A 27,506-nucleotide genomic window follows, 5' to 3' on the forward strand; every position below is an offset into this window, starting at 1 on the left:
AAGACAACATGGCCTCAGAGGGGCCGACACAGCGGGCTCTTACCTCTCCCTTCATCTGCAAGCTGCTCAGAGGCCTGAAGTAAGAAGGAAAAAAAGGCAGTGATAAATAAAACATACATTTCATGAACATTCGGGTAATTTTACAGTTTTGGGCCCTGTTTATTGGTTCTCGGGGGGGGGGGGGGGGGGGGGGGCATATAAAGCAGCATTTAATTTATCCTGATTGGTTTTGTTTCAGAACCTGCAAAACCACTTATTTCTTGAATGACTGCGCCGCGAGGTACGTGTGATGCCAAGCGGAGGTCCAAGGACAACCTCTAGATCTCAGCCTTTATGTCCATCCTGCGCCATACGCACAGCAGCGCTCCACCATCCGAAGGGCGCTCCACCGCCCCCAGTAACGTGTCGAGCTCCGCCTTCTGGGGACGCCACGCGGTGCATCATCACCGGGCTTGTGCCGCACTGACGACAGTGCATGTGCGTGACGCCAGTCCTGGAGGTGGGCGGTTTTCCCAACACCGTGCAGGGAGAGATCATACGGAGCGCGATGAACGTAAAGGCTGAAATCTGGACACAAGTCGTCTGCGGATTCCCCTTGCCGTCGCTCGCTGTGCCGGACACCCGCTGAGGGGCGCACTGCTCTAACGCTTTGTGTCTGTGAAGTCATCATGTTATTGCATTTGTTTTGCCCCGATGCCACCTCCACATGTGATGTCTGTCCTTCTCTGTCATTGGACGAGCCGTCCTCGGACGCCCCAACAGCGATCCTCATCGCACACGTTTCTACGGCGTACAGACGGCAGCAGGAACGCCCCGATGACGGCGCTCTGCGATACAGGATTTCTAGAGTTTATTTTTTTCTGTATTACTTTTTGAAATATAAAATATTTTTGGGGAAAACAAATGATTTTCTGCCGCCATCAGGTTTCTCGGCCGCCGCAGTTGTGCGCGCTGATTATTTGCGGGACGTCCCGTGGTTTCTGTTGGCACCATGCTGGAGTTGATGTGACTTTTAGAATCACTTTATCACGTTTTTTCTTGGAGACGAGTTAAAAAAAAAAGAGCAATTCTGTAGTTCTTCTCCTTATCTGAGGGCGTTCGCCGTGCGGGTCAATGATGTCACTGCGATAGATCGCACTTCTAGGGTCGCCGCGATACCAAATTCATTAACATTATTTTATGACAAATATGCAAAACTTTGTTAGTTTTATTAATAGTAAGAAAAAATAAAAGGGAACATTAATTCTTCCACATTCTTTAGTCCCCGTAAGAGAGAAGAACGTTCGCTCCTGCGGTATGAGGCAACGCCGTAGTGTGATATCATACCGCGATCTGCCAGGCTATCTGCAGCGGCCCCCGGGGGCTGCAGAAGGTAACGGAGCAACAACAGACGAGATCTATAATGAACGTTCCAGGTGGGCCGGCCCGGGGCTTGTGATGTCATAGAGGTGGCTGGTTGTTGGGGTCATTACAGTAACTAAGCCCCTCCCCTTCTCTACATCGTTCACAACTGAAAAGGGGTTCTCATTTATGGAAATGAACTGATCCCTAATGCTGCGAGCTCCCACCCCCGAAGACCAGCCGCCGCCGAGCGCCCGCCCCGAGGACCAGCCGCGGCCGCTGTCCCTCTGCCGCCCGACGACCAGCCGCCGCCGAACGGCCCGCCCCGAGGACCAGCCGCCGCCGAGCGCCCGCCCCGAGGACCAGCCGCCGCCGAGCGCCCGCCCCGAGGACCAGCCGCCGCCGAGCGCCCGCCCCGAGGACCAGCCGCCGCCGAGCGCCCGCCCCGAGGACCAGCCGCCGCGAGCGCCCGCCCCGAGGACCAGCCGCCGCGCCAGAGCGCCCGCCCCGAGGACCAGCCGCCGCCGAGCGCCCGCCCGAGGACCAGCCGCCGCCGAGCGCTCCCGCCCCGAGGACCAGCCCGCCGCCGAGCGCCCGCCCCGAGGACCAGCTGCCGCCGAGCGCCCGCCCCGAGGACCAGCTGCCGCCGAGCGCCCGCCCCCAAGGACCAGCCGCCGCCGAGCGCCCGCCCCGAGGACCAGCCATCTGACGATCCTCTTGTTAACCAGCAGTAATGTAAGTCTTGAGGGACAGTTAGGAGGGAAAGCCTCATGGGATCTGGGAGCTTTATGTACATGATGGATGATATGTCACTCTCTATGGAGCCTCATGGGATCTGGGAGCTTTATGTACATGATGGATGGATGATATGTCACCCTCTATGGAGCCTCATGGGATCTGGGAGCTTTATGTACATGATGGATGGATGATATGTCACCCTCTATGGAGCCTCATGGGATCTGGGAGCTTTATGTACATGATGGATGGATGATATGTCACTCTCTATGGAGCCTCATGGGATCTGGGAGCTTTATGTACATGATGGATGGATGATATGTCACCCTCTATGGAGCCTCATGGGATCTGGGAGCTTTATGTACATGATGGATGGATGATATGTCACCCTCTATGGAGCCTCATGGGATCTGGGAGCTTTATGTACATGATGGATGGATGATATGTCACCCTCTATGGAGCTTCATGGGATCTGGGAGCTTTATGTACATGATGGATGGATGGATGATATGTCACCCTCTATGGAGCCTCATGGGATCTGGAAGCTTTATGTACATGATGGATGGATGATATGTCACCCTCTATGGAGCCTCATGGTATCTGGGAGCTTTATGTACATGATGGATGGATGATATGTCACCTTCTATGGAGCCTCATGGGATCTGGGAGGTTTATGTACATGATGGATGGATGATATATCACCTTCTATGAAGCCTCATGGGATCTGGGAGCTTTATGTACATGATGGATGATATGTCACCCTCTATGGAGCCTCATGGGATCTGGGTGCTGTATGTACATGATGCATGGATGGATATGTCACCTTCTATGGAGCCTCATGGGATCTGGGTGCTGTATGTACATGATGGTTGGATGATATGTCACCCTCTATGGAGCCTCATGGGATCTGGGAGCTCTATGTACATGATGGATGGATGATAGGTCACCTTCTATGGAGCCTCATGGGATCTGGGAGCTTTATGTACATGATGGATGGATGATATGTCACCCTCTATGGAGCCTCATGGGATCTGGGAGCTTTATGTACATGATGGATGGATGATATGTCACCCTCTATGGAGCCTCATGGGATCTGGGAGCTTTATGTACATGATGGATGGATGATATGTCACCCCCTATGGAGCCTCATGGGATCTAGGAGCTTTATGTACAAAATGGAGACGCTGCGTTTTTCACAGACCACAACTGCACGGTGTGAATGAGCCCCCAGCTGCCACCTGTAACAACGAAGCCGTGATGGATATACTCAGGTATGGCGACTATATGAACTGCCGCTTAAGGCGCTCCTACACGGTGGCGGTCCGTTCAGCGGCTGCAGGAGCGCAGACGTCACCGCGAAGGTCATCTGCCGGCCACCCGTGAGCTTCCTGCTGCCTATCTGAAGCGCTGGGCGGGCAGCGGTCACATAGGACAACAAGCCCGCGATCCAGCAGGTGCCAATGAGGTTTTTAAAGCTGACTAAAAGAGTTAGCTTATGCAAGCGCTAACGACAAGCAGGCGATACGCTCGCTCCACGATTAGCGCTCATTTTTGCTTGTTTGAATGAATTTTGCGGGATAATCGTGTGTAGGGCTCTTATACTAGAGAGCACCCTGCCAATGGGCCATCTGCCTGCCCTATAGGTGCGCTCCACAAGGGGGCGCATGTCATGATGGGGGTCATTGTGTTCTGTGCCCATTATTGTTCTCCCGGCACCCACCAACTTGGCCTGTTTCTCAGCTTTCTTTGCAGCCTTCTCAGCTTCCTTCTGTTGCTTCTTGAGGGCTTTCTTGGACGTCAGCTGCTCCTCGGCCGCACTGCAAAACAGAAGAGAGAGCGGAGAGTGAGCCGAGCCGAGCCGTCACACCGCTGATATCTACTGCTCTTCCTGGAGGAAGTTTTTCAGTCAGTGGGGAACTCAGTCCCATTCATGGCATTGGGGTGGAGGGGTGGGGGGGGTGCGGAATGGGCGAGGGCGGGGGGTGGGGGGGGGTACGCTCCTTTGTCTGCTGCAGCATTGATTCAGGTTTCTCTCCATTCATTCAAACATTTTTATTCTTTCTTCCAGAAAATAAAAACAGGAAGTTTCTAAGGAAGCGAAATAATCAGCGCAGGCGAGGTCTATAACAAACACTTCAAAGAAAACATGTGGAAGCGTCCTCTGCCAACTAGGACAACAATGGCAGCGACTAATCTGAGCCCACAGGACCCCAATGTGGCAGCAATGTGATTCAGAATCAGCAGCTCAAATACACCTGTCAGCAAAACACCCGGATGAGGCGAAACTAGGCAAATATATATATATATATATATACACATACACACACACACACACACATATACATATACACATACACACACACTCCTGCTCCCCCAGAAGTTGTCGTTCTCCTATATAACCCCTCCTGCTCTCTCCTATATAACCCGTCCTGCGGCTCCATCTCAGGCAGATCTGTAAATGATGAGAGTTGTGGTGATTAGATGGACGGTCACCGGAGGCCCTAAAAGTGGTTCCCCCTTGGCCTATAAGAGGCTCTCGGAGGCTCCTTGTGTGTGGTGGCCTCTTCTTCCGCTTGTAGAGCTTGTTGGCCACTAGATGCCTCTATGACGCAGAGAAGAGATGTCACCCCGTTACCAGAGGGGGCGCATTATTGGGGTGTGAGGAGCTGGATGGTCGTATTGATGAATTGTCCCCCACCAGGCCGCTCTGTACAGACTGTTAGGGGGTGTTGGGACCAGCGGATGGCGGCACACGAGGTGACCGGGCTCAGGACGCCCCCTACAGACCACCAGTAGAGAGGAGTGTCTGATCGTCTGACAAGAACCAGCAGCTCCAACTGTTTCATTGTCTGCCATAAAGAGACAGGGGGCGCCATCGTTACACCCATGTCTCTCGGAACTATTTCCAGGCGCTTGGCTGAAGGACATTTGGTCTTGCAGCCCGCATTACATGCACGGCCTCATCGCATCGCTTCAGTTTGCAATGATATTGTGAGCTATGAAACTCGACACTGCTGCATCACATTGTTGACTCATGTTCAGTCTATGATCTATTAGTATACCCAAGTCTTTTTCACATGTGCTGCTGCTTAGCCCAATTCCTCCCATTCTGTATGCGCTTTCTTCATTTTTCTTGCCCAGATGTAGGACTTTGCATTTCCCCTTGTTAAATACCATTCTGTTAGTCGCCGACCACTGTTCAAGCTTTTCTAGATCTTTTTGAATACCCTCTCTCTAGTGTTAGCTATCCCTCCTAGCTTTGTGTTATCAGCAGATTTGATCCGTTTCCCACAATTCCCTCCTCCAGATCATTTATAACAATGTTGACCAACACTGGGCCCAGGACAGAGCCTTGTGGTCCCCACTTGATACATTCTTCCACTTGGATGTGCAACTATTTATGACCCCTCTTTGGGTACGATCACTCAGCCAGTTGTGAATCCACCAAACAGTTACCTTGTCAATCCCAGATTTGGTCATTTTTACAATAAGTATGGTATGAGGTACTTTGTCAAATGCTTTACTAAGGTCAAGATATACTATATCCACCGCATTTCCCTGATCAACCAGTCAGTGATTGTGTAATAGAAGGACATTAGATTAGTCTGGCATGACTTGTTTGTTACAAACCCATGCTGGCTCTGGTTAATTACTCCATTCTCATCCAAGTACTTGCATACATGCAGTATAATAATCTGTTCAGAGATCTTCCCCAGTATAGAAGTCAGGCCCACAGGCCTGTAGTTTCCTGGATCCACCTTCTTCCCCTTTTTAAAGATAGGGACATTTGCCCTTTTCCAATCTTCTGGGACTTCTCCTGTTCTCCAGGAATTGTCACAGATTATGGCGAGTGGTTCAGCAATTACCTCCGCTGCTTCCTTTAGTATCCTAGGATGTAATTCATCTGGACCTTGAGACTTGAATTCATGTAAGTTAGCTAAGTGTTCCCTCACCATCTCCCTGCTTATAGATAGCCTGCATTCTTTTATCCCCCCCCAAAAGCACAGGAAGGATCAGCTGATGTTCCATCTACTTTCTGAGAAAAAACAGATACAAAATAGGAATTTAAAAGTCCGTCCTTCTCAACATCATTCTTCACCAATTCACTATTTTCATCCTGTAAGCATCCAATAGCATCTTTTACTTTTCTTTTGCTGCAACAAGGTACTAGAGCCTGCATGCCCAGCTATAGCATATAGCTATAGGATCTTGTGCGGAAAAGGGTACTAGAGTCTTGATGACCACGTGTATCACATCTTGTATCTAAGCTAGAAAAGACCCAACAAATAAAGAGCCTGGTGGTCAGCAACAGCCGCATCCTCTAGACATGATATGATTGTGGTACATGCCACGGCGGGTGGTGCAGGAAGTACACGGGCGCAGTAGCATCTCTCACTTGCTGTTAACCGTTGGACTAAGATGTTGCCGTCCAGACTGATAGGTCAGCAGCGTGCGCCATTTGGCCCCTCGTGGGTAATATACTGGGGTCTTTGTGTCTATTGTTGGTGATCCATCCCTTGTGACTCTTGTGTTCTGTGAGTCAGCCTGGCAACCGCCGTCTACATGACACAATGTGGGCAGAGGATAGTGGGGCACCTAACATCTTCGTGCGAATGTTATTTACTTCGCACTTTTCACGGTCGTTTCCTGCTGACCTTGTTAGGTGTCATTTATTTTTCCAGCTACACGCAATATCTGTATATAAGAGGCCGCAGTGAGAAGAACACAACAACCCTGGCAGGCGTCACTGAGCAGCACACACATGAAAGCTTTGCCTTGTGCTGCAGCTGCTTGATGCTGAGCAGCTCTCTCCAAATCAGAGGATAATAGGAGACAAAACAAGGCTACACATTAACCCTTCATGACCACAATATGCCTTACTGACCTCACCAAGGGGCTTTAACCCTCCGCATACATCCTTACAAGGTGGTGGCTTCGCCGACTCCTGCTCTAACCCCTTATATGCCCCAGTTAATAGCTACTGCAGCATGTAAGCAGATGACGGGTTGGGGGGCTCCTCCTGTTGGCCCCCCACGGTGCGATCACAGGGTACCACCAAGGAGTTCCCATGGTAGCTGGAAGCCTGACAAAGGCCTCCGTGTCTGCCATGTAACAGGCCCCGCCTCCGTCAACGTCTAATAGGCTGCTGTCACAGGATTAGTAGACTGCTATACCTAAGTAATGCGGTGTACTGTCCTAGTGATGAAACGATCACATCTTCAAGTCCCCTTCAAGAACTTAAAAAAAAAAAAATAGTATAAAAAAAGTTCAAAGTTTAACTGAAAGAAAAAAAAAAATCCAACTTAAAAAAGGGGTATTTTACTCCATAAAAAAGCCTTTTTAAATAGCTAAAATTCTAAAACTGCAACATAAGTGGCATCACCGCGTGGGCAACCACCCACCGAGTGAGGATACGGTCATCTGGCATGGCGAACGCCGTAAAATAACCAGAAGTAACGCCGAACTGCAAAAAGCAACAAAAAGAAGAGAAGTCGCCGCGTCCCTCAGAGGGGCGCAGCGCTATGGAGAGCTTCAGACGCCATGATGCGCCGCCGACTTACCGCTGGCCAAATCACGTCCGTGGACAGGGGGCCTTAAACATCCGCAACGCAAATAAGTGATGGAATGATCCTCTACAGCGCCACCTGCAGGAAGGAGGCTATACTGGGAGTCAGTGTCCTGCTTTCTAACAGGCCTCTCAACACTTCCATCAGGGATGTCAGCCGAACCAGAGCACCATGCGCAGACCGCAGCTTCGGGTTTCTTGCCCCTTATCAGGGTACAGGAGGAATCTGATTGGCTGATGAGAGTCCGAAGGGGTAATGATGAGGGCAAGGACCCCCCAAACATGGGGGTGCTCTGGTTTGGTGTACATCCCTGAGGAAAGTGTTGTAAGGCCTGTTTAAGGGTCGGATATTGACTTTTATAGCCACCTTCCTATAGGTGGCGCTGTGGAGCATCATTCCATCACTTATTTGCATAGCTTTTTCCCAGCCAGCATTGCATGACCTATAAGACCCCCTGCAGCCTCGTGCTGCTCTCCACAAGGTCAAACAGTGCTGCTCTCTGGACTCACTTCTGCACAATCAGATCGGGGGCAGTTTGCAGAGCCCAGCATCGGGCTTAATACGATTTCCCACGGCGCACTTAATACATCCGGAGGCGCCGGCTTCTTCATACATGCAGCTCCGCACGCCCTCGCAGACGTGTACACCGCTCCAACCTAGGTATACCTTACCGTTTCTACAGAAGTACATTATGGCGATGCCCCGCCCAAGCCCCGCCCACATTTCATATAAAGCAGAGCGTTCGGCGCTAAAAAGTTGCAGTTTTTTGTACAAATACCATTTTACTGAAAAATGAGTGACTTTATGTCAGAAGCCGGTCTAAAAGCTGTCAGCAATGATCCCCTAGCCACTTCAGTCCAGCGGGGGCCGTCTGCAGACTAGCGGAGGTCATTAATGCGCACAGGAACACTAAGTATAGACAGCAGGATGTGATCCTGAGAACAGAGGCGCAGCGCCAATCCCAGAGGCCAGGAAAACAATAACAGGTGTCAGCAAACACATCACAAGGCCGGCTCGTGGTGCACCTGCCTGGCACTGGGCACCGCTGACTGAATCAGAGCCACATTCTGGTATCCTACAAACACATTAGTCACGGAGGAAACCAGATGGGACCTCTGTAAGACGGGTCGATGGGTAATGTGCCACTACTCAGGTGGGCGCTCCGCGGCTCAAGGCTGCTCATAAAGCCCACGCAGCCCATTATTAGGCTTAGTGGTCAGTGTGCAGGGACAAGGAAGAAGTGAGCTGTGACATCCGACTATTATTAGGCCTAGTGGTCAGTGTGCAGGGAGGGAAGGAGGTGAGCTGTGATATCAGATTATTAGGCTTGGCGGTCAGTGTGCAGGGAGGGCAGGAGGTGAGCTGTGATTAGATTATTAGACTTGGCCGTCAGTGTGCAAGGAGAGGAGGAGGTGAGCTGTTACATCCAACTATTAGGCCTAGTGGTCAGTGTGCAGGGAGGGAAGGAGGTGAGCTGTGATATCAGATTATTAAACTTGGTGGACAGTATGTAAGGAGAGGAGGAGGTGAGTTGTGATATTAGATTATTAAGCTTGGTGGACAGTGTGCAAGGAGAGGAGGAGGTGAGCTGTGACATCTGAATATTATTAGGTCTGATGGTTAGTGTGCAGGGAGGGAAGAAGGTGAGCTGTGAAATCAGATTATTAGGCTTGGTGGACAATGTGCAAAGAGAGGAGGAGGTGAGCTGTGATATTAGATTATTAGGCTTGGCTGCCAGTGTGCAAGGAGAGGAGGAAGTGAGCTGTGACATCCAACTATTATTAGGCCTAGTGGTCAGTGTACAGGGAGGAAAGGAGGTGAGCTGTGATATTAGATTATTAAACTTGGTGGTCAGTGTGCAGGGAGGGAAGGAGGTGAGCTGTGAAATCAGATTATTAAGATTGGTGGTCAGTGTGCAAGGAGAGGAGGAGGTGAGCTGTGAAATCAGATTATTAGGCTTGGTGGTCAGTGTGCAAGGAGAGGAGGAGGTGAGCTGTGACATCTGACTTATTAGGCCTAGTGGTCAGTGTGCAGGGAGGGAAGGAGGTGAGCTGTGATATCAAATTATTAGGCTTTGTGGTCAGTGTGGAAGGAGAGGAGGAGGTGAGCTGTGACATCCAACTATTATTAGGCCTAGAGGTCAGTGTGCAAGGAGAGGAGGAGGTGTAACCACTAGTAACAGATAAACTGAATATAAATACCAGGTATTCCTTGACATTTTGTACAAAACATGCTAGTCCAGGAGAACTGGACAGAGTTCACACAGAACGCTGCAACAGGACACAGATAGCAGATTACACAGCAAGCGGACAGAAAACTGACAGAATATAAATGTACAAACGGACATGAACGAGCAAGACACAGATCACACCGCAAGCTTGAATAAAGTACAGGACAAGGCACACAGCAAGCTGACAGAAAACTGACAGGAAATAAACATACAAATGGACATGAACCAGCAGGTCACAGATGACACAGCAAGCTTGCAACAGGACAGGCAACCAGGGCACGGACTCCACCGGCACGGACTCCACCGGCACGGACTCTACCCAGAGCTCACATGAAACTCACAGCAAGTCTATGTGTCCTCATACCAGGGGGGATAGACAGTCAGCCACAGAGCTGACATAGGGGACTGTGTCAGGGATCCACCAAGTGACACACTGGAAGCAGAGAGACACAGCAGACCTACTCGCCAACACAGATCAGAGTGGGAACAAGCTGAACATTACTGATAAGTTACAGAACACAGAAGTAACGTGACTGCTCACCCTGGGACCCAGCCAGACTGACCAGGAGCAGGGTTTATATGTGAGCACAGACCCAGGAGATTGGCTAGCAGGAAGTACCACACCCAGCCAGCTCAATCAATTAACCCTGTGAGGGCTATGCTGCTAGTACATAGTACAACAGATCCCAGCAGCACATCCCGACAGTCAGTGTGCAAGGAGAGGAGGAGGTGAGCTGTGATATCAGATTATTAGGCTTGGTGGTCAGTGTGCAGAGAGGGGAGGAGGTGAGCTGTGACATACGACTATTAGGCCTAGTGATCCTTCTGCAGGAACGAGGAGGTGGTGAGCTGTGACATCAGACTATAATTAGGCTTAGTGGTCAGTGAGCAGGGAGGGGAGGAGGTGAGCTTTGGCATTGTCACAGTGGTCAGCATGAGAACAGGATGTTATCATTTCTATTAAATACAGATTGTGGCACAGCAGGCGGCCTTCTACAAGAGGCATTTAGTGAAGAGGCTGGGGGCCTCTACAGACCTGAACAATGGCGGCTGCCAATCCCCGCCGCGGAGCGGCCGGCCCTTAATGATGAGATTAAGGCTACAAGCAGAGCGCACATATGGAGCCGGGGCTCAGCTGCGGGAGGGGGTGACAACGGATCAGCGACCTCGCTTCACTGCTAGACATCAAGGCCGCGGCGCCTTCTACGGATTACCCAAGACTCCTTGACCATCTATACCAGGGGAAATTACTTAATTGATTCACATTGCATCTCCGCCTGTCACCGGGCGCCATCTGCACGCTCACAACATCCCCATCTGCACTTGACTTTTGATCGGAGCAATTCCTTGGAGAGCGAGGCGGCGTCTGAAGCGGCGGCCGCGGCTAATGTGTCAATCGCTCTGCGATTACATCTATACATGAGGGAATAGAATCAGCACTATGATGGAAGAGGCTCCGCCGCTCAATCGCGCTGTAATGAACGGTTGTGCACCACCTAATAATCCCCCATGTCAGGATCTCAGCCTCCTGTCAGTGAATGGGAACAGCTCTTCAGTGCACCAGCGTCATGGTAGCTGCAGGGCTCTGTTCACATCAGCCTTCTGCTGCTCCATGATAGGAACAAAACTCCGGCCAGCCCGATCCGTCCTACGCCAGAAATAACAGCGCTAGAACGGGTCCATCCAGAGGTGTCAGCGGCTCCGACCGTTACCGTCACCGGGAGACTCTAGGATATCACCGGATCTCACCGCCGTTACTGGGGCCACGAGGGCCACGGCAGTAGGCTGAGGAGTTGTATCCTTTCTGGACTCCAGACACATTCTACCTGCACTGATACATTGTAACGAGTTCAGCAGGGAGAGGGTATAGCAGCCGGCCGCCTGTAGCCTCAGGGCAGCTGGACACAGCAGTCAGGAGGCTCTTCCCAGCATGCACTATTCTGCTCCGATTTGCGGACCAGACGCTCCCATCAACAGACCTGTGACATGTGAACAGCACAATGAGGCGCCAGCGCGCTTGCCAATTTTTGGCGTCTCTTTATGTGAACGAGGATGTCAAAAGCTCAAGAATTAACCCCAAGAAGACCAGATACTAGATGCAAGGATTTAGACGGCTCACATGAATGATCCGGGTTCCATAGGTGCGTTCCCACACCGCCATCAGTGCGTGCCGTTAGCTGCGGATCCTTCGTGCCGACCACGGAGTCTGCAATCCATGTGAGACCGGCCTTCACTCCTCCATGAGGAACGCCACAGTCGGGGCCACAAGTTCTGAGACGCAAGTTTTAGTTTTCTCTTCAGTCTCTTTCGCTTAGATAGGCTAAATTCAGAGGGGCGAGCGCGATCCTGCGCTTCCCAATGTGCGCCATACTCGCCGAAAACCCTTCACATCCCAACTGATCATCAGGCGCGTTTCACTTGTGTCAGCGGATCGCAAGGGCTGCCCACCGATCTCAGTGGGAAACATCACATGGCACGCAAGGAAGACGCTGGGCGAGGCGTTCCGAGGGAGCGGGAAAAATACTGCGCATATGAAGAGCACCATTCAAAGCAATGGCGTTCATATGTGCCCAAGCTTCTCGCCAGTGTGCATGGAGCCGAAAACTGCTACAAACACAGAAGCAGAAAGCCGTGAAATCAAAAACTTGTCAGTCTCAAAAAAACTTTAGCCCATGACTGCATAGCTGAAGTGGCTGATAACAGGCAACAATAGCCTGCAATCATCACCCCTGCAAAGGTAGGTCAAGTATAAGGCGAGCCCCATGGAAGCTGCAGACATGCTGCACTGCAACAGCGCAGACACGAGCGGCTTCCAGAGCGGACGGCATCAGAGCCGCTGCATGCAGGCAGATACTTCATTTGTTCATTCGCTCGCACCAATGAATGAGAACAACGAACCATCAGAGCTTAAACCGAACGAGCCAACAATGATCTCCATGCTGCGGGAACTGAACCAATTACCATGGAATCAAAGACTGGTAGAGTCGTCGGGGTCCTCCGGGGTCATCGGGTCCAACCCTCTGCTCAGTGCAGGATCACTAAATCATCCCAGACAAATGTCTGTCCGGCCTCTGAAGACTTCCATTGAAGGAGAACTCCCCACCTCCCGTAGCAACCTGTTCCACTCATTGATCCCCTCACTGTCTAATATCTAATCTGTGTCTCCTCCCTTTCAGTTTCCTCTCATTGCTTCTAGTCTTTCCTTGTGCAGATGAGAATAGGGCTGATCCCTCTGCACTGTGACAGCCCTTCAGATATTTGTAGACAGCTATTAAGTCTCCTCTCAGACTTCTCTTCTGCTAAACATTCCCAGATCCTTTACCCGTTCCTCATAGGACATGATTTCCAGACCGTTCACCATCTTGGTAACTCTTCTCTGAACTTGCTCCAGTTTGTCTATGTCTTGTATAAAGTGGGGTGCCCAGAACTGGACCCAGTATTCCAGATGAGGTCTGACTAAGGAGGAGTAGAGGGGGATAATGATCTGACATGATCTAGACTCTATGCTTCTCTTAATACATCCCTGAATTGTGTTTGCCTTTTTGGCTGCTGCATCACATTGTTGACTCATGTTCAGTCTATGATCTATTAGTATACCCAAGTCTTTTTCACATGTGCTGCTGCTTAGCCCAATTCCTCCCATTCTGTATGGGCTTTCTTCATTTTTCTTGCTCAGATGTAGGACTTTGCATTTCTCCTTGTTAAATCCCATTCTGTTAGTCGTCGACCACTGTACAAGCTTTTCTGGATCTTTTTGAACCCTCGCTCTCTTCCCTAGTGTTAGCTATCCCTCCTAGCTTTGTGTCGTTGTGTCGTTTGATCAGTTTCCCATCAATTCCCTCCCCCAGATCATTTATAACAATGTTGACCACCACTGGGCCCAGGACAGAGCCTTGTGGTTCCCACTTGATACATTCTTCCCCTTGAATGTGCAGCCATTTATGACCACTCTGAGTACGATCACTCAGCCAGTTGTGAATCTACCTAACAGTTACCTTGTCAATCCCAGATTTGGTCATTTTTTCAATAAGTATGGTATGAGATATTTTGTCAAATGCTTCACTAAAGTCAAGATATACTATATCCACCGCATTTCCCTGATCAACTCAATCAGTGATTCTGTCATAGAAGGAAATTAGATTAGTCTGGCATGACTTGTTTGTTACAAACCCATGCTGGCTCTGGTTAATTACTCCATTCTCATCCAGGTAATTGCACATAAGCTGTTTAATAATCTGTTCAAAGGTCCCGGTATAGAAGTCAGGCTCACAGGCCTGTAGTTTCCTGGATTCAGCTTCTTCCCTTTTTTGAAGATAGGGACAACATTTGCCCCTTTTCCAATCTTCTGGGACTTCTCCTGTTCTCCAGGAATTTTCAAAAATTATGGCGAGTGGTTCAGCAATTACCGCACTGCTTCCTTTAGTATCCTAGGATCTAATTCATCTGGACCTTGAGACTTGAATTCATGTAAGTTAGCTAAGTGTTCCCTCACCATCGCTCTGCTGATGTTCCATCTACTTTCTGAGAGATAACAGATACAAAAAGTTCGTCCTTCTCAACATCATTCTAAACCAATTCACCATTTTCATCCTGTAAGCATCCAATAGCATCTTTTACTTTTCTTTTGCTTTTGACCCCAAATCCTTTTTATTGCTTTTGGCCTCTCTTACAAGCCTCAGTTCATTATCATCTTTATCTTTTCTGACACTTGCCCTACAGTTTCTGCAGACCGCACTATATTCTTCTTTAGATATTGCCCCTTCTTTAACATGTGTGCAAGTTCTGTGTTTAATAGCCAGCCGTGTTCACACCAAATGATTAGCGTTCACTTTCATTCGTTTAAACAATTTTTGGAATGCTAATCGTTCCATGTCGAAGGGTTCCACGGGCAGTGTGACGCTAAACGTGAGGGGCTGCACAATGGCAAAGCAGGATGATTGATGTGTTGGGCGACATCCTGCAGCCAACCCCCCACCCACCCCCTCAGGGTACGTGCTCCTTCATGTGCGTGGAAAACACCAGAAATCAGATGTTGCTGCAGCGTTCTTAGTGGGGAAAAAAAAAAACACAAGGCATTCGCGGACGGACGGCAGCCACAATGGATTTTTGCCCACAAGGACAACGGAGGAAGGATTTACAGAGAAACCAAACCTCCAGAAATACAGGAGAGAAGCGCTGCCCCCCCCCCCCACAGAGGGCCGTCCACTCTCCAGACCGCCCCCCCCCCCCCCCACAGGGGACCGTCCGCTCTCCAGAACGCCCCCCCCCCCCACAGGGGACCGTTCGCTCTCCAGACCGCCCCCAGCCACAGGGGGCCGTCCGCTCTCCAGACCGCCCCCCCCACAGAGGGCCGTCCGCTCTCCAGACCGCCCCCCCCCCCCACAGAGGGCCGTCCGCTCTCCAGCCCGCCGCCCTCCCCACAGAGGGCCGTCCGCTCTCCAGCCCGCCGCCCTCCCCACAGAGGGCCGTCCGCTCTCCAGCCCGCCGCCCTCCCCACAGAGGGCCGTCCGCTCTCCAGCCCGCCGCCCTCCCCACAGAGGGCCGTCCGCTCTCCAGCCCGCCGCCCTCCCCACAGAGGGCCGTCCGCTCTCCAGCCCGCCGCCCTCCCCACAGAGGGCCGTCCGCTCTCCAGCCCGCCGCCCTCCCCACAGAGGGCCGTCCGCTCTCCAGCCCGCCGCCCTCCCCACAGAGGGCCGTCCGCTCTCCAGCCCGCCGCCCTCCCCACAGAGGGCCGTCCGCTCTCCAGCCCGCCGCCCTCCCCACAGAGGGCCGTCCGCTCTCCAGCCCGCCGCCCTCCCCACAGAGGGCCGTCCGCTCTCCAGCCCGCCGCCCTCCCCACAGAGGGCCGTCCGCTCTCCAGCCCGCCGCCCTCCCCACAGAGGGCCGTCCGCTCTCCAGCCCGCCGCCCTCCCCACAGAGGGCCGTCCGCTCTCCAGCCCGCCGCCCTCCCCACAGAGGGCCGTCCGCTCTCCAGCCCGCCGCCCTCCCCACAGAGGGCCGTCCGCTCTCCAGCCCGCCGCCCTCCCCACAGAGGGCCGTCCGCTCTCCAGCCCGCCGCCCTCCCCACAGAGGGCCGTCCGCTCTCCAGCCCGCCGCCCTCCCCACAGAGGGCCGTCCGCTCTCCAGCCCGCCGCCCTCCCCACAGAGGGCCGTCCGCTCTCCAGCCCGCCGCCCTCCCCACAGAGGGCCGTCCGCTCTCCAGCCCGCCGCCCTCCCCACAGAGGGCCGTCCGCTCTCCAGCCCGCCGCCCTCCCCACAGAGGGCCGTCCGCTCTCCAGCCCGCCGCCCTCCCCACAGAGGGCCGTCCGCTCTCCAGCCCGCCGCCCTCCCCACAGAGGGCCGTCCGCTCTCCAGCCCGCCGCCCTCCCCACAGAGGGCCGTCCGCTCCCCAGCCCGCCGCCCTCCCCACAGAGGGCCGTCCGCTCCCCAGCCCGCCGCCCTCCCCACAGAGGGCCGTCCGCTCCCCAGCCCGCCGCCCTCCCCACAGAGGGCCGTCCGCACCCCAGCCCCCCCCCCCCGCGGACCCCCACATCCACGTCCTCGTGTCCAAGCGGACGATGGGGGTCATCATCCTGGAGGACACCGCACGACAATGCTTCCATCATGGCTCCCGCCAAGAGACCTCAGATTAACCCTCTAGACTCCTTTCACAGCATCCTGTAATCCGGACCCCTGTTTGTATCTTCACAGATCTGCTCGCCGTCCAGTAATCTAGAATCTCACGTTCCTGCGATGTCAGATTGATGGACTTGCGCTGTATTGGTCATTTAGGACTGAAGTATACTCTGTGGCTCAGGATCTCTGCTTGCTGTCACTCACAAGTGGAGGCGTTTCACTGCATCTTCACCAAATACTCTTCTTCAGCGTAGTTTACAAGCGCCAAAGCAAAAAAACACGGAAGCGGTCCGGATGATGTCACACCAGTCAGACCGCACAACAGGGTACTAGAGCCTCCATGCCCCCCGTATCACATCTTGTATCCAAGCTAGAGGCGGTACAACAGTGTCCTAGAGCCTCCATGCCCCCCGTATCACATCTTGTATCCAAGCTAGAGGCGGTACAACAGGGTACTAGAGCCTGCATGCCGCCCGTATCACATCTTATATCCAAGCTAGAGGCGATACAACAGGGTACTAGAGCCTTCATGCCCGCCCGTATCACATCTTGTATCCAAGCTAGAGGCGATACAACAGGGTACTAGAGCCTCCATGCCCGCCTGTATCACATCATGTATCCAAGCTAGAGGCAGCACAACAGGGTACTAGAGCCCCCATGCCCACCTGTATCACATCTTGTATCCAAGCTAGAGGCGGTACAACAGGGTACTAGAGCCCCCATGCCCACCTATATCACATATTGTATCCAAGCTAGAGGCGGTACAACAGGGTACTAGAGCCCCCATCCCCACCTGCATCACATCCATCTATATACATGTCCTCCTTCCAGGGGAGGAATGGTTTGTGACAATGAGTGGAGCTGGGAATCTGTTACAGTGTATCAGTGCAGGCAGTTCACCAGCCCTCTAGTTGCGGTGGTCATACAGCTGTGTAAAATGGCAATAACTGGCAGATGCGTGTAAACTACGCGGGGCGGTGAGGGTGACAGGCCGGTAGCGGGGGCGTACGGATGATCCTGCCGACTATGTATGACAGGCCCCATTATGGAGCACGACTCGCACAACAACAGGAGTGGCAACGATCCCCCAGCCCTGGAGCAGAGGAGGGGTGACGCCACCCACAGGGTCTACGGGTCCAGGCCACGTGGCATCACCCAGCAGGAAACAGCTGAGAAGGCCGAACCGCAGCAATGAGGGGGCGCAATGCTGCCTGCCGCGGGGAGATGGCGCCGATTACCCCATGCAGGTGTGAGATGTGACGGTGGGGGGCACAGCAAGAGACTCGTCGGAGGAAGGAGGGGGTCTTGTGTGCAGCAGCGCACAAACCACGGCGCCTCCATCTGCGAGAGCCCCCCAAACACCAGCCCGGAAGTGTGTATATATATACGCCCTCCAAAGTGACTGCCCCGTTCTGTGCTGCCACCTTATAGCCTATTTTACATCCCGAGATCTCCGCTAGCTGTCAGTGAAAGGACACATTCGTTGTAGATCAGTCCAGACATGGGTGCTTATAAGATCAGCCGCTGACAGCAAGCAGAGGTCTTGCGTTGGGGAGAGACTTGAGTTACGTGGACCTTATTCAGACGATCGTGTAACATTTCAGTCCAATGGGATCTGAAAGATGGGAGGTGCGGACCATCAGTGTATGAAGCGTGCGCCGCTCCGCCATGCCACGGTCGCTCCGCCATGCCACGGTCGCAGTCCGTATTAATGGATAGGGGCAGGTTGCAGGTTTTTTGTGTATAAAAAGTCACAAATTTTCGTGCAAAACACATCCATGTAAAAACATGTGACCTGTCTGACATCGGGCGCCGTACGGCGGGGCTGGACACGCAATATAGTGCGGTGCTGTGGATGAGGGGTACAATGTAGGGCGGCGCTGTGCTGTGGATGAGGGATACAATGTAGGGCAGTGCTGTGGACGAGAGATACAATGTAGGGCGGCGCGGTGCTGTGGATGAGGGATACAATGTAGGGCGGCGCGGTGCTGTGGATGAGGGATACAATGTAGGGCGGCGCGGTGCTGTGGATGAGGGATACAATGTAGGGCGGCGCGGTGCTGTGGATGAGGGATACAATGTAGGGCGGCGCAGTGCTGTGGATGAGGGATACAATGTAGGGCGGCGCTGTGCTGTGGACGAGAGATACAATGCAGGGCGGTGCGGTGCTGTGGATGAGGGATACAATGTAGGGCGGCGCGGTGCTGTGGATGAGGGATACAGTGTAGGGCGGTGTGGTGCTGTGGATGAGGGATACAGTGTAGGGCGGTGTGGTGCTGTGGATGAGGGATACAATGTAGGGCGGCGCGGTGCTGTGGATGAGGGATACAATGTAGGGCGGCGAGGTGCTGTGGATGAGGGATACAATGTAGGGCGGCGCTGTGCTGTGGATGAGGGATACAATGTAGGGCGGCGCTGTGCTGTGGACGAGAGATACAATGCAGGGCGGTGCGGTGCTGTGGATGAGGGATACAATGTAGGGCGGCGCGGTGCTGTGGATGAGGGATACAGTGTAGGGCGGTGTGGTGCTGTGGATGAGGGATACAGTGTAGGGCGGTGTGGTGCTGTGGATGAGGGATACAATGTAGGGCGGCGCGGTGCTGTGGATGAGGGATACAATGTAGGGCGGCGAGGTGCTGTGGATGAGGGATACAATGTAGGGCGGCGCTGTGCTGTGGATGAGGGATACAATGCAGGGCGGTGCGGTGCTGTGGATGAGGGATACAATGTAGGGCGAAGCAGTGGATGAGGGATACAATGTAGGGCGGAGCAGTGGATGAGGGATACAATGTAGGGCGGAGCAGTGGATGAGGGATACAATGTAGGGTGGTGCTGTGGATGAGGGATACAATGTAGGGTGGTGCGGTGCTGTGGATGAGGGATACAATGTAGGGCGAAGCAGTGGATGAGGGATACAATGTAGGGCGGAGCAGTGGATGAGGGATACAATGTAGGATGGTGCTGTGGATGAGGGATACAATGTAGGGTGGTGCTGTGGATGAGGGATACAATGTAGGATGGTGCTGTGGATGAGGGATACAATGTAGGATGGTGCTGTGGATGAGGGATACAATGTAGGATGGTGCTGTGGACGAGGGATACAATGTAGGGCGGCGCTGTGCTGTGGACGAGAGATACAATGTAGGGCGGCGCGGTGCTGTGGACGAGAGATACAATGTAGGGCGGCGCTGTGCTGTGGACGAGAGATACAATGTAGGGCGGCGCTGTGCTGTGGACGAGAGATACAATGTAGGGCGGCGCTGTGCTGTGGACGAGAGATACAATGTAGGGCGGCGCTGTGCTGTGGACGAGAGATACAATGTAGGGCGGTGCGGTGCTGTGGACGAGGGATACAATGTAGGGCGGCGGTGCGGTGCTGTGGATGAGGGATACAATGTAGGGCGGTGCGGTGGATGAGGGATACAATGTAGGGCGGTGCTGTGGATGAGGGATACAATGTAGGGCGGTGCTGTGGATGAGGGATACAATGTAGGGCGGTGCTGTGGATGAGGGATACAATGTAGGGCGGTGCGGTGGATGAGGGATACAATGTAGGGCGGTGCGGTGGATGAGGGATACAATGTAGGGCGGTGCTGTGGATGAGGGATACAATGTAGGGCGGTGCTGTGGATGAGGGATACAATGTAGGGCGGTGCTGCGCTGTGGATGAGGGATACAATGTAGGGCGGTGCGGTGCTGTGGATGAGGGATGCAATGTAGGGCGGCGCGGTGCTGTGGATGAGGGATACAATGTAGGGCGGCGCGGTGCTGTGGATGAGGGATACAATGTAGGGCGGTGCTGTGGATGAGACATACAATGTAGGGCGGCGCGGTGCTGTGGATGAGGGATACAATGTAGGGCGGCGCGGTGCTGTGGATGAGGGATACAATGTAGGGCGGCGCGGTGCTGTGGATGAGGGATACAATGTATGGTGGCACGGTGCTGTGAATGAGGGGTACAATGTAGGGCGGCACGGTGCTGTGGATGAGGGATACAATGTAGGGCGGAGCGGTGCTGTGGATGAGGGATACAATGTATGGTGGCATGGTGCTGTGGATGAGGGATACAATGCAGGGCGGCGCGGTGCTGTGGATGAGGGATACAATGTATGGTGGCATGGTGCTGTGGATGAGGGATACAATGTATGGTGGCATGGTGCTGTGGATGAGGGATACAATGTAGGGTGGTCCAGTGCTGTGGATGAGGGATACAATGTAGGGTGGTGCAGTGCTGTGGATGAGGGATACAATGTAGGGTGGTGCAGTGCTGTGGATGAGGGATACAATGTAGGGCGGCGCGGTGCTGTGGATGAGGGATACAATGTATGGTGGCATGGTGCTGTGGATGAGGGATACAATGTATGGTGGCATGGTGCTGTGGATGAGGGATACAATGTATGGTGGCATGGTGCTGTGGATGAGGGATACAATGTATGGTGGCATGGTGCTGTGGATGAGGGATACAATGTAGGGTGGCGCGGCAATGTGGATGAGGGATACAATGTAGTGCGGCGCGGTGCTGTGGATGAGACATACAATGTAGGGTGGCGCGGTGCTGTGGATGAGGGATACAATGTAGGGTGGCGCAGTGCTGTGGATGAGGGATACAATGTAGGGCGGCGCGGTGCTGTGGATGAGGGATACAATGTATGGTGGCATGGTGCTGTGGATGAGGGATGCAATGTAGGGCAGTGCTGTGGATGAGGGATACAATGTAGGGCAGTGCTGTGGATGAGGAATACAATGTAGGGCAGTGCTGTGGATGAGGGATACAATGTAGGGCAGTGCTGTGGATGAGGGATACAATGTAGGGCGGTGCAGTGCTGTGGATGAGGGATACAATGTAGGGCGGTGCGGTGGATGAGGGATACAATGTAGGGCGGTGCGGTGCTGTGGATGAGGGATACAATGTAGGGCGGTGTGGTGCTGTGGATGAGGGATACAATGTAGGGCGGTGTGGTGCTGTGGATGAGGGATACAATGTAGGGCAGCACAGCACTGTGGATGAGGGATACAATGTAGGGGGGGCGGTGCTGTGGATGAGGGATACAATGTAGGGCGGTGCGGTGCTGTGGATGAGGGATACAATGTAGGGCGGTGCGGTGCTGTGGATGAGGGATACAATGTAGGGCGGTGCGGTGCTGTGGATGAGGGATACAATGTAGGGCGGTGCGGTGCTGTGGATGAGGGATACAATGTAGGGCGGTGCGGTGCTGTGGATGAGGGATACAATGCAGGGCGGTGCGGTGCTGTGGATGAGGGATACAATGTAGGGCGGCATGGTGCTGTGGATGAGAGATACAATGTAGGGCGGCGCGGTGCTGTGGATGAGAGATACAATGTAGGGCGGCGCGGTGCTGTGGATGAGAGATACAATGTAGGGCGGCGCGGTGCTGTGGATTAGAGATACAATGTAGGGCGGCGCGGTGCTGTGGATGAGAGATACAATGTAGGGCGGCGCGGTGCTGTGGAGGAGGGATACAATGTAGTGCGGTGCTGTGGAGGAGGGATACAATGTAGTGCGGTGCTGTGGAGGAGGGATACAATGTAGGGTGGCACGGTGCTGTGGAGGAGGGATACAATGTAGGGCGGTACTGTGGATGAGGGATACAATGAAGGGCGGCACGGTGCTGTGGATGAGGGATACAATGTTGGGAGGCGCGGTGCTGTGGATGAGGGATACAATGTTGGGCGGCGCGGTGCTGTGGATGAGGGATACAATGTAGGGCGGCACGGTGCTGTGGATGAGGGATGCAATGTAGGGCGGCGCGGTGCTGTGGATGAGGGATACAATGTAGGGCGGCGCGGTGCTGAGGATGAGGGATACAATGTAGGGCGGCGCGGTGCTGTGGATGAGGGATACAATGTAGGGCGGTGCTGTGGATGAGACATACAATGTAGGGCGGCGCGGTGCTGTGGATGAGGGATACAATGTAGGGCGGCACGGTGCTGTGGATGAGGGATACAATGTAGGGCGGCACGGTGCTGTGGATGAGGGATACAATGTAGGGCGGTGTGGTGCTGTGGATGAGGGATACAATGTAGGGCGGGACTGCGCTGTGAATGAGGGATACAATGTGGGGCGGCGCGGTGCTGTGGATGAGGGATACAATGTAGGGCGGCGCGGTGCTGTGGATGAGGGATACAATGTAGGGCGGCGCGGTGCTGTGGATGAGGGATACAATGTATGGTGGCACGGTGCTGTGAATGAGGGGTACAATGTAGGGCGGCACGGTGCTGTGGATGAGGGATACAATGTAGGGCGGAGCGGTGCTGTGGATGAGGGATACAATGTATGGTGGCACGGTGCTGTGAATGAGGGGTACAATGTAGGGCGGCACGGTGCTGTGGATGAGGGATACAATGTAGGGCGGAGCGGTGCTGTGGATGGGGGATACAATGTATGGTGGCATGGTGCTGTGGATGAGGGATACAATGTACGGTGGCATGGTGCTGTGGATGAGGGATACAATGTAGGGCGGCGCGGTGCTGTGGATGAGGGATACAATGTATGGTGGCATGGTGCTGTGGATGAGGGATACAATGTATGGTGGCATGGTGCTGTGGATGAGGGATGCAATGTAGGGCAGTGCTGTGGATGAGGGATACAATGTAGGGCAGTGCTGTGGATGAGGGATACAATGTAGGGCGGTGCGGTGCGGTGGATGAGGGATACAATGTAGGGCGGTGCAGTGCTGTGGATGAGGGATACAATGTAGGACGGTGCGGTGCATGAGGGATACAATGTAGGGCGGTGCGGTGCTATGGATGAGGGATACAATGTAGGGCGGTGTGGTGCTGTGGATGAGGGATACAATGTAGGGCGGTGTGGTGCTGTGGATGAGGGATACAATGTAGGGCAGCACAGCACTGTGCATGAGGGATACAATGTAGGGGGGGGCGGTGCTGTGGATGAGGGATACAATGTAGGGCGGTGCGGTGCTGTGGATGAGGGATACAATGTAGACCGGTGTGGTGCTGTGGATGAGGGATACAATGTAGACCGGTGTGGTGCTGTGGATGAGGGATACAATGTAGGGCGGTGCGGTGCTGTGGATGAGGGATACAATGTAGGGCGGCGCGGTGCTGTGGATGAGGGATACAATGTAGGGCGGCGCGGTGCTGTGGATGAGAGATACAATGTAGGGCGGCGCGGTGCTGTGGATGAGAGATACAATGTAGGGCGGCGCAGTGCTGTGGATGAGGGATACAATGTAGGGCGGCGCGGTGCTGTGGATGAGGGATACAATGTAGGGCGGCGCGGTGCTGTGGATGAGAGATACAATGTAGGGCGGCGCGGTGCTGTGGATGAGAGATACAATGTAGGGCGGCGCAGTGCTGTGGATTAGAGATACAATGTAGGCCGGCGCGGTGCTGTGGATGAGAGATACAATGTAGGGCGGCGCGGTGCTGTGGATGAGGGATACAATGTAGGGCGGCGCGGTGCTGTGGATGAGGGATACAATGTAGGGCGGGGCTGTGGATAAGGAATACAATGTATGGTGGCATGGTGCTGTGGATGAGGGATACAATGTAGGGCGCGCGGTGCTGTGGATGAGGGATACAATGTAGGGTGGCACGGTGCTGTGGATGAGGGTTACAATGTAGGGCGGCGCGGTGCTGTGGATGAGGGATACAATGTAGGGGGGGCGGTGCTGTGGATGAGGGATACAATGTAGGGCGGTGCGGTGCTGTGGATGAGGGATACAATGTAGTGCGGCGTGGTGCTGTGGATGAGGGATACAATGTAGGGCGGCGCGGTGCTGTGGATTAGGCATACAATGTAGGGTGGTGCTGTGGATGAGGGATACAATGTAGGGTGGTGCGGTGCTGTGGATGAGGGATACAATGTAGGGCGGTGCTGTGGATGAGGGATACAATGTAGGGCGGTGCTGTGGATGAGGGATACAATGTAGGGCGGTGCTGTGGATGAGGGATACAATGTAGGGCGGTGCTGTGGATGAGGGATACAATGTAGGGCGGTGCTGTGGAAGAGGAATACAATGTAGGGTGGTGCTGTGGATGAGGGATACAATGTAGTGCGACGCGGTGCTGTGGATGAGGGATACAATGTAGGGCGGCGCGGTGCTGTGGATGAGGGATACAATGTAGGGCGGCGCGGTGCTGTGGATGAGGGATACAATGTAGGGCGGGGCGGCGCGGTGCTGTGGATGAGGGATACAATGTAGGGCGGGGCTGTGGATAAGGAATACAATGTATGGTGGCATGGTGCTGTGGATGAGGGATACAATGTAGGGCGCGCGGTGCTGTGGATGAGGGATACAATGTAGGGTGGCACGGTGCTGTGGATGAGGGTTACAATGTAGGGCGGCGCGGTGCTGTGGATGAGGGATACAATGTAGGGGGGGCGGTGCTGTGGATGAGGGATACAATGTAGGGCGGTGCGGTGCTGTGGATGAGGGATACAATGTAGTGCGGCGTGGTGCTGTGGATGAGGGATACAATGTAGGGCGGCGCGGTGCTGTGGATTAGGCATACAATGTAGGGCGGCGCGGTGCTGTGGATTAGGGATACAATGTAGGGCGGTGCTGTGGATGAGGGATACAATGTAGGGCGGTGCTGTGGATGAGGGATACAATGTAGGGCGGTGCTGTGGATGAGGGATACAATGTAGGGCGGTGCTGTGGAAGAGGAATACAATGTAGGGTGGTGCTGTGGATGAGGGATACAATGTAGTGCGACGCGGTGCTGTGGATGAGGGATACAATGTAGGGCGGCGCGGTGCTGTGGATGAGGGATACAATGTAGGGCGGCGCGGTGCTGTGGATGAGGGATACAATGTAGGGCGGCGCGGTGCTGTGGATGAGGGATACAATGTAGGGCGGCGCGGTGCTGTGGATGAGGGATACAATGTAGGGCGGCGCGGTGCTGTGGATGAGGGATACAATGTAGGGCGGCGCGGTGCTGTGGATGAGGGATACAATGTAGGGCGGCGCGGTGCTGTGGATGAGGGATACAGTGTAGGGCGGTGCTGTGGATGAGGGATACAGTGTAGGGCGGTGCTGTGGATGAGGGATACAGTGTAGGGCGGAGTAGTGGATGAGGGATACAGTGTAGGGCGGAGCAGTGGATGAGGGATACAATGTAGGGTGGTGCTGCGGATGAGGGACACAATGTAGGGTGGCGCGGTGCTGTGGATGAGGGACACAATGTAGGGTGGCGCGGTGCTGTGGATGAGGGATACAATGTAGTGCGGCGCGGTGCTGTGGATGAGGCATACAATGTAGGGCGGCGCGGTGCTGTGGATGAGGGATACAATGTAGGGCGGTGCTGTGGATGAGGGATACAATGCAGGGCGGTGCGGTGCTGTGGATGAGGGGAATGCCGCACCTCCCCCTGTAGTCAGCGCCGCAGACACACGTGTGCAGAGGGTAACGCACGCCCCCCGCAAGCCATGACCTTAGTTGGTGCCAATTACAGGTTTGGGGGTTCACATCTCATTCTTCAAAAAACAATCACAGCAAAACATGCCAGACCCGCCTGTCTGCCGGCTGTGCCCCCCCCAGTCTGTCTGCCGGCTGTGCCCCCCCCCCCACGCAGCAAGGGATGGGGAGGCTTATAGGCAGGAGCGCTGCCTGTTCACTGGTGCGTGGAGCGTTTCCGGAGCACATTCGCTCACCTGGCGCCCGTCTGGCAGGACTCTCCGCCCCAAACCCCCTGACAGACATGGTTACAGAGGGTGCTTCAGCTGTCAGCAGCTGCACATGTGCCCGTCACTCAAGCATCTGCCACGTACGCACATCACATGACCGCCCTCACTGTGCCCTCTGTGGACCGACGGGCCAACCTGCAGGAAACCCCTTAATCCGGTGTCATCAGATATTCTGGATTATCGGACATTACAGATTACGGTCGCCTTCCGTTACTGATCAGAGGCCTCCGCCGCTCCGCCCTCTGTGCGATCAGGAGAGTTTCTGGATTCTGGAGTTTCTGGGGCAGTTTGCCCCAGCATACGGACGCGCAGGCTGCGAGGCGCTGGAAAGACCCGCAGCGGGAGAGACCTCCACAATGGCGCAGATTCCAACGCGGATTTGGTGCAGAAAAACGGATGAGATTTACCAAACCGCCCGTGGAATCCGCGCCGGACTGGAACCGCAACACGTCATGTGAGCTCAACAGGAAATATGTGCTGAAAATCTTCACCAATCCACAGGGGGCCCCGGAAGCTACGGTGGGGGCCACGGACACTGTTACAGGGGGACAGGGGCTGCAGGGGGTCGCGACACTACGGTGGGGGGCGAGGGCCAAGGACAGCGCTATAGGGGGGGGTCGCGCACACCGCTACAGGGGGCCACAACGGCCCGCGCACACCGCTACAGGGGGCCACAGCGGCCCGCGCACACCGCTACAGGGGGCCACAGCGGCCCACGCACTCCGCTACAGGGGGCCACAGCGGCCCGCGCACACCGGTACAGGGGGCGGGGGCTGCAGATGCTACGGCGAGGGAGGGCCACGGGCACCGCTACAGGGGGCCACAGCGGCCCACGCACTCCGCTACAGGGGGCCACAGCGGCCCGCGCACACCGGTGCAGGGGGCGGGGGCTGCAGATGCTACGGCGAGGGAGGGCCACGGGCACCGCTACTGGGGGGGGGGGGCGGTCGGGCTCCTCTGCTCTGCACTCATTGCTGGGGACACCTGTAGGATCGGTCATGGCGCCCGGCGCCCAGCTGGCAGCATGTGGCGGTGACAGGTGACCGCAGGGTGTTGCATCATCCAGGTCCCACAAAGCGACCAGCAAGTACTACAAGTCCCAGCACATTCCCTCCTGGCACTTGTAGTCCTACCGACACGTGACTCAGAGCTCTGCCACTACAGTAGGGTCAGGAAGGGGTTAATCTTACCCGGCGCTCTCCTCCTTGGTCATGGCGAGGACAGACACCACACGGGGGATGAGACGAGCGACCAGCCTGAACGGGGAGGGAATTGGCGGCGACACGCGGCAGCATATGCTGGGAGTGCAGCGAGCGCGGCTCGGGGGAAACCAGGCACGGCGCGG

General features: G+C 54.5%; 1 long non-coding RNA gene across 1 annotated transcript; it reads right to left on the bottom strand.

Annotated features, from left to right (window-relative positions):
• On the bottom strand, nt 1-27,506 carry LOC136577436 (uncharacterized). The gene is made up of 3 exons (XR_010786470.1): nt 27,352-27,506; nt 3,797-3,893; nt 1-74 (listed from the first exon to the last, which is right to left on the bottom strand). It is a non-coding gene; the product is annotated as an uncharacterized lncRNA (long non-coding RNA).

This window comes from Eleutherodactylus coqui, chromosome 8, assembly GCF_035609145.1.
Source record: "Eleutherodactylus coqui strain aEleCoq1 chromosome 8, aEleCoq1.hap1, whole genome shotgun sequence".
Lineage (NCBI taxonomy): Eukaryota > Metazoa > Chordata > Amphibia > Anura > Eleutherodactylidae > Eleutherodactylus > Eleutherodactylus coqui.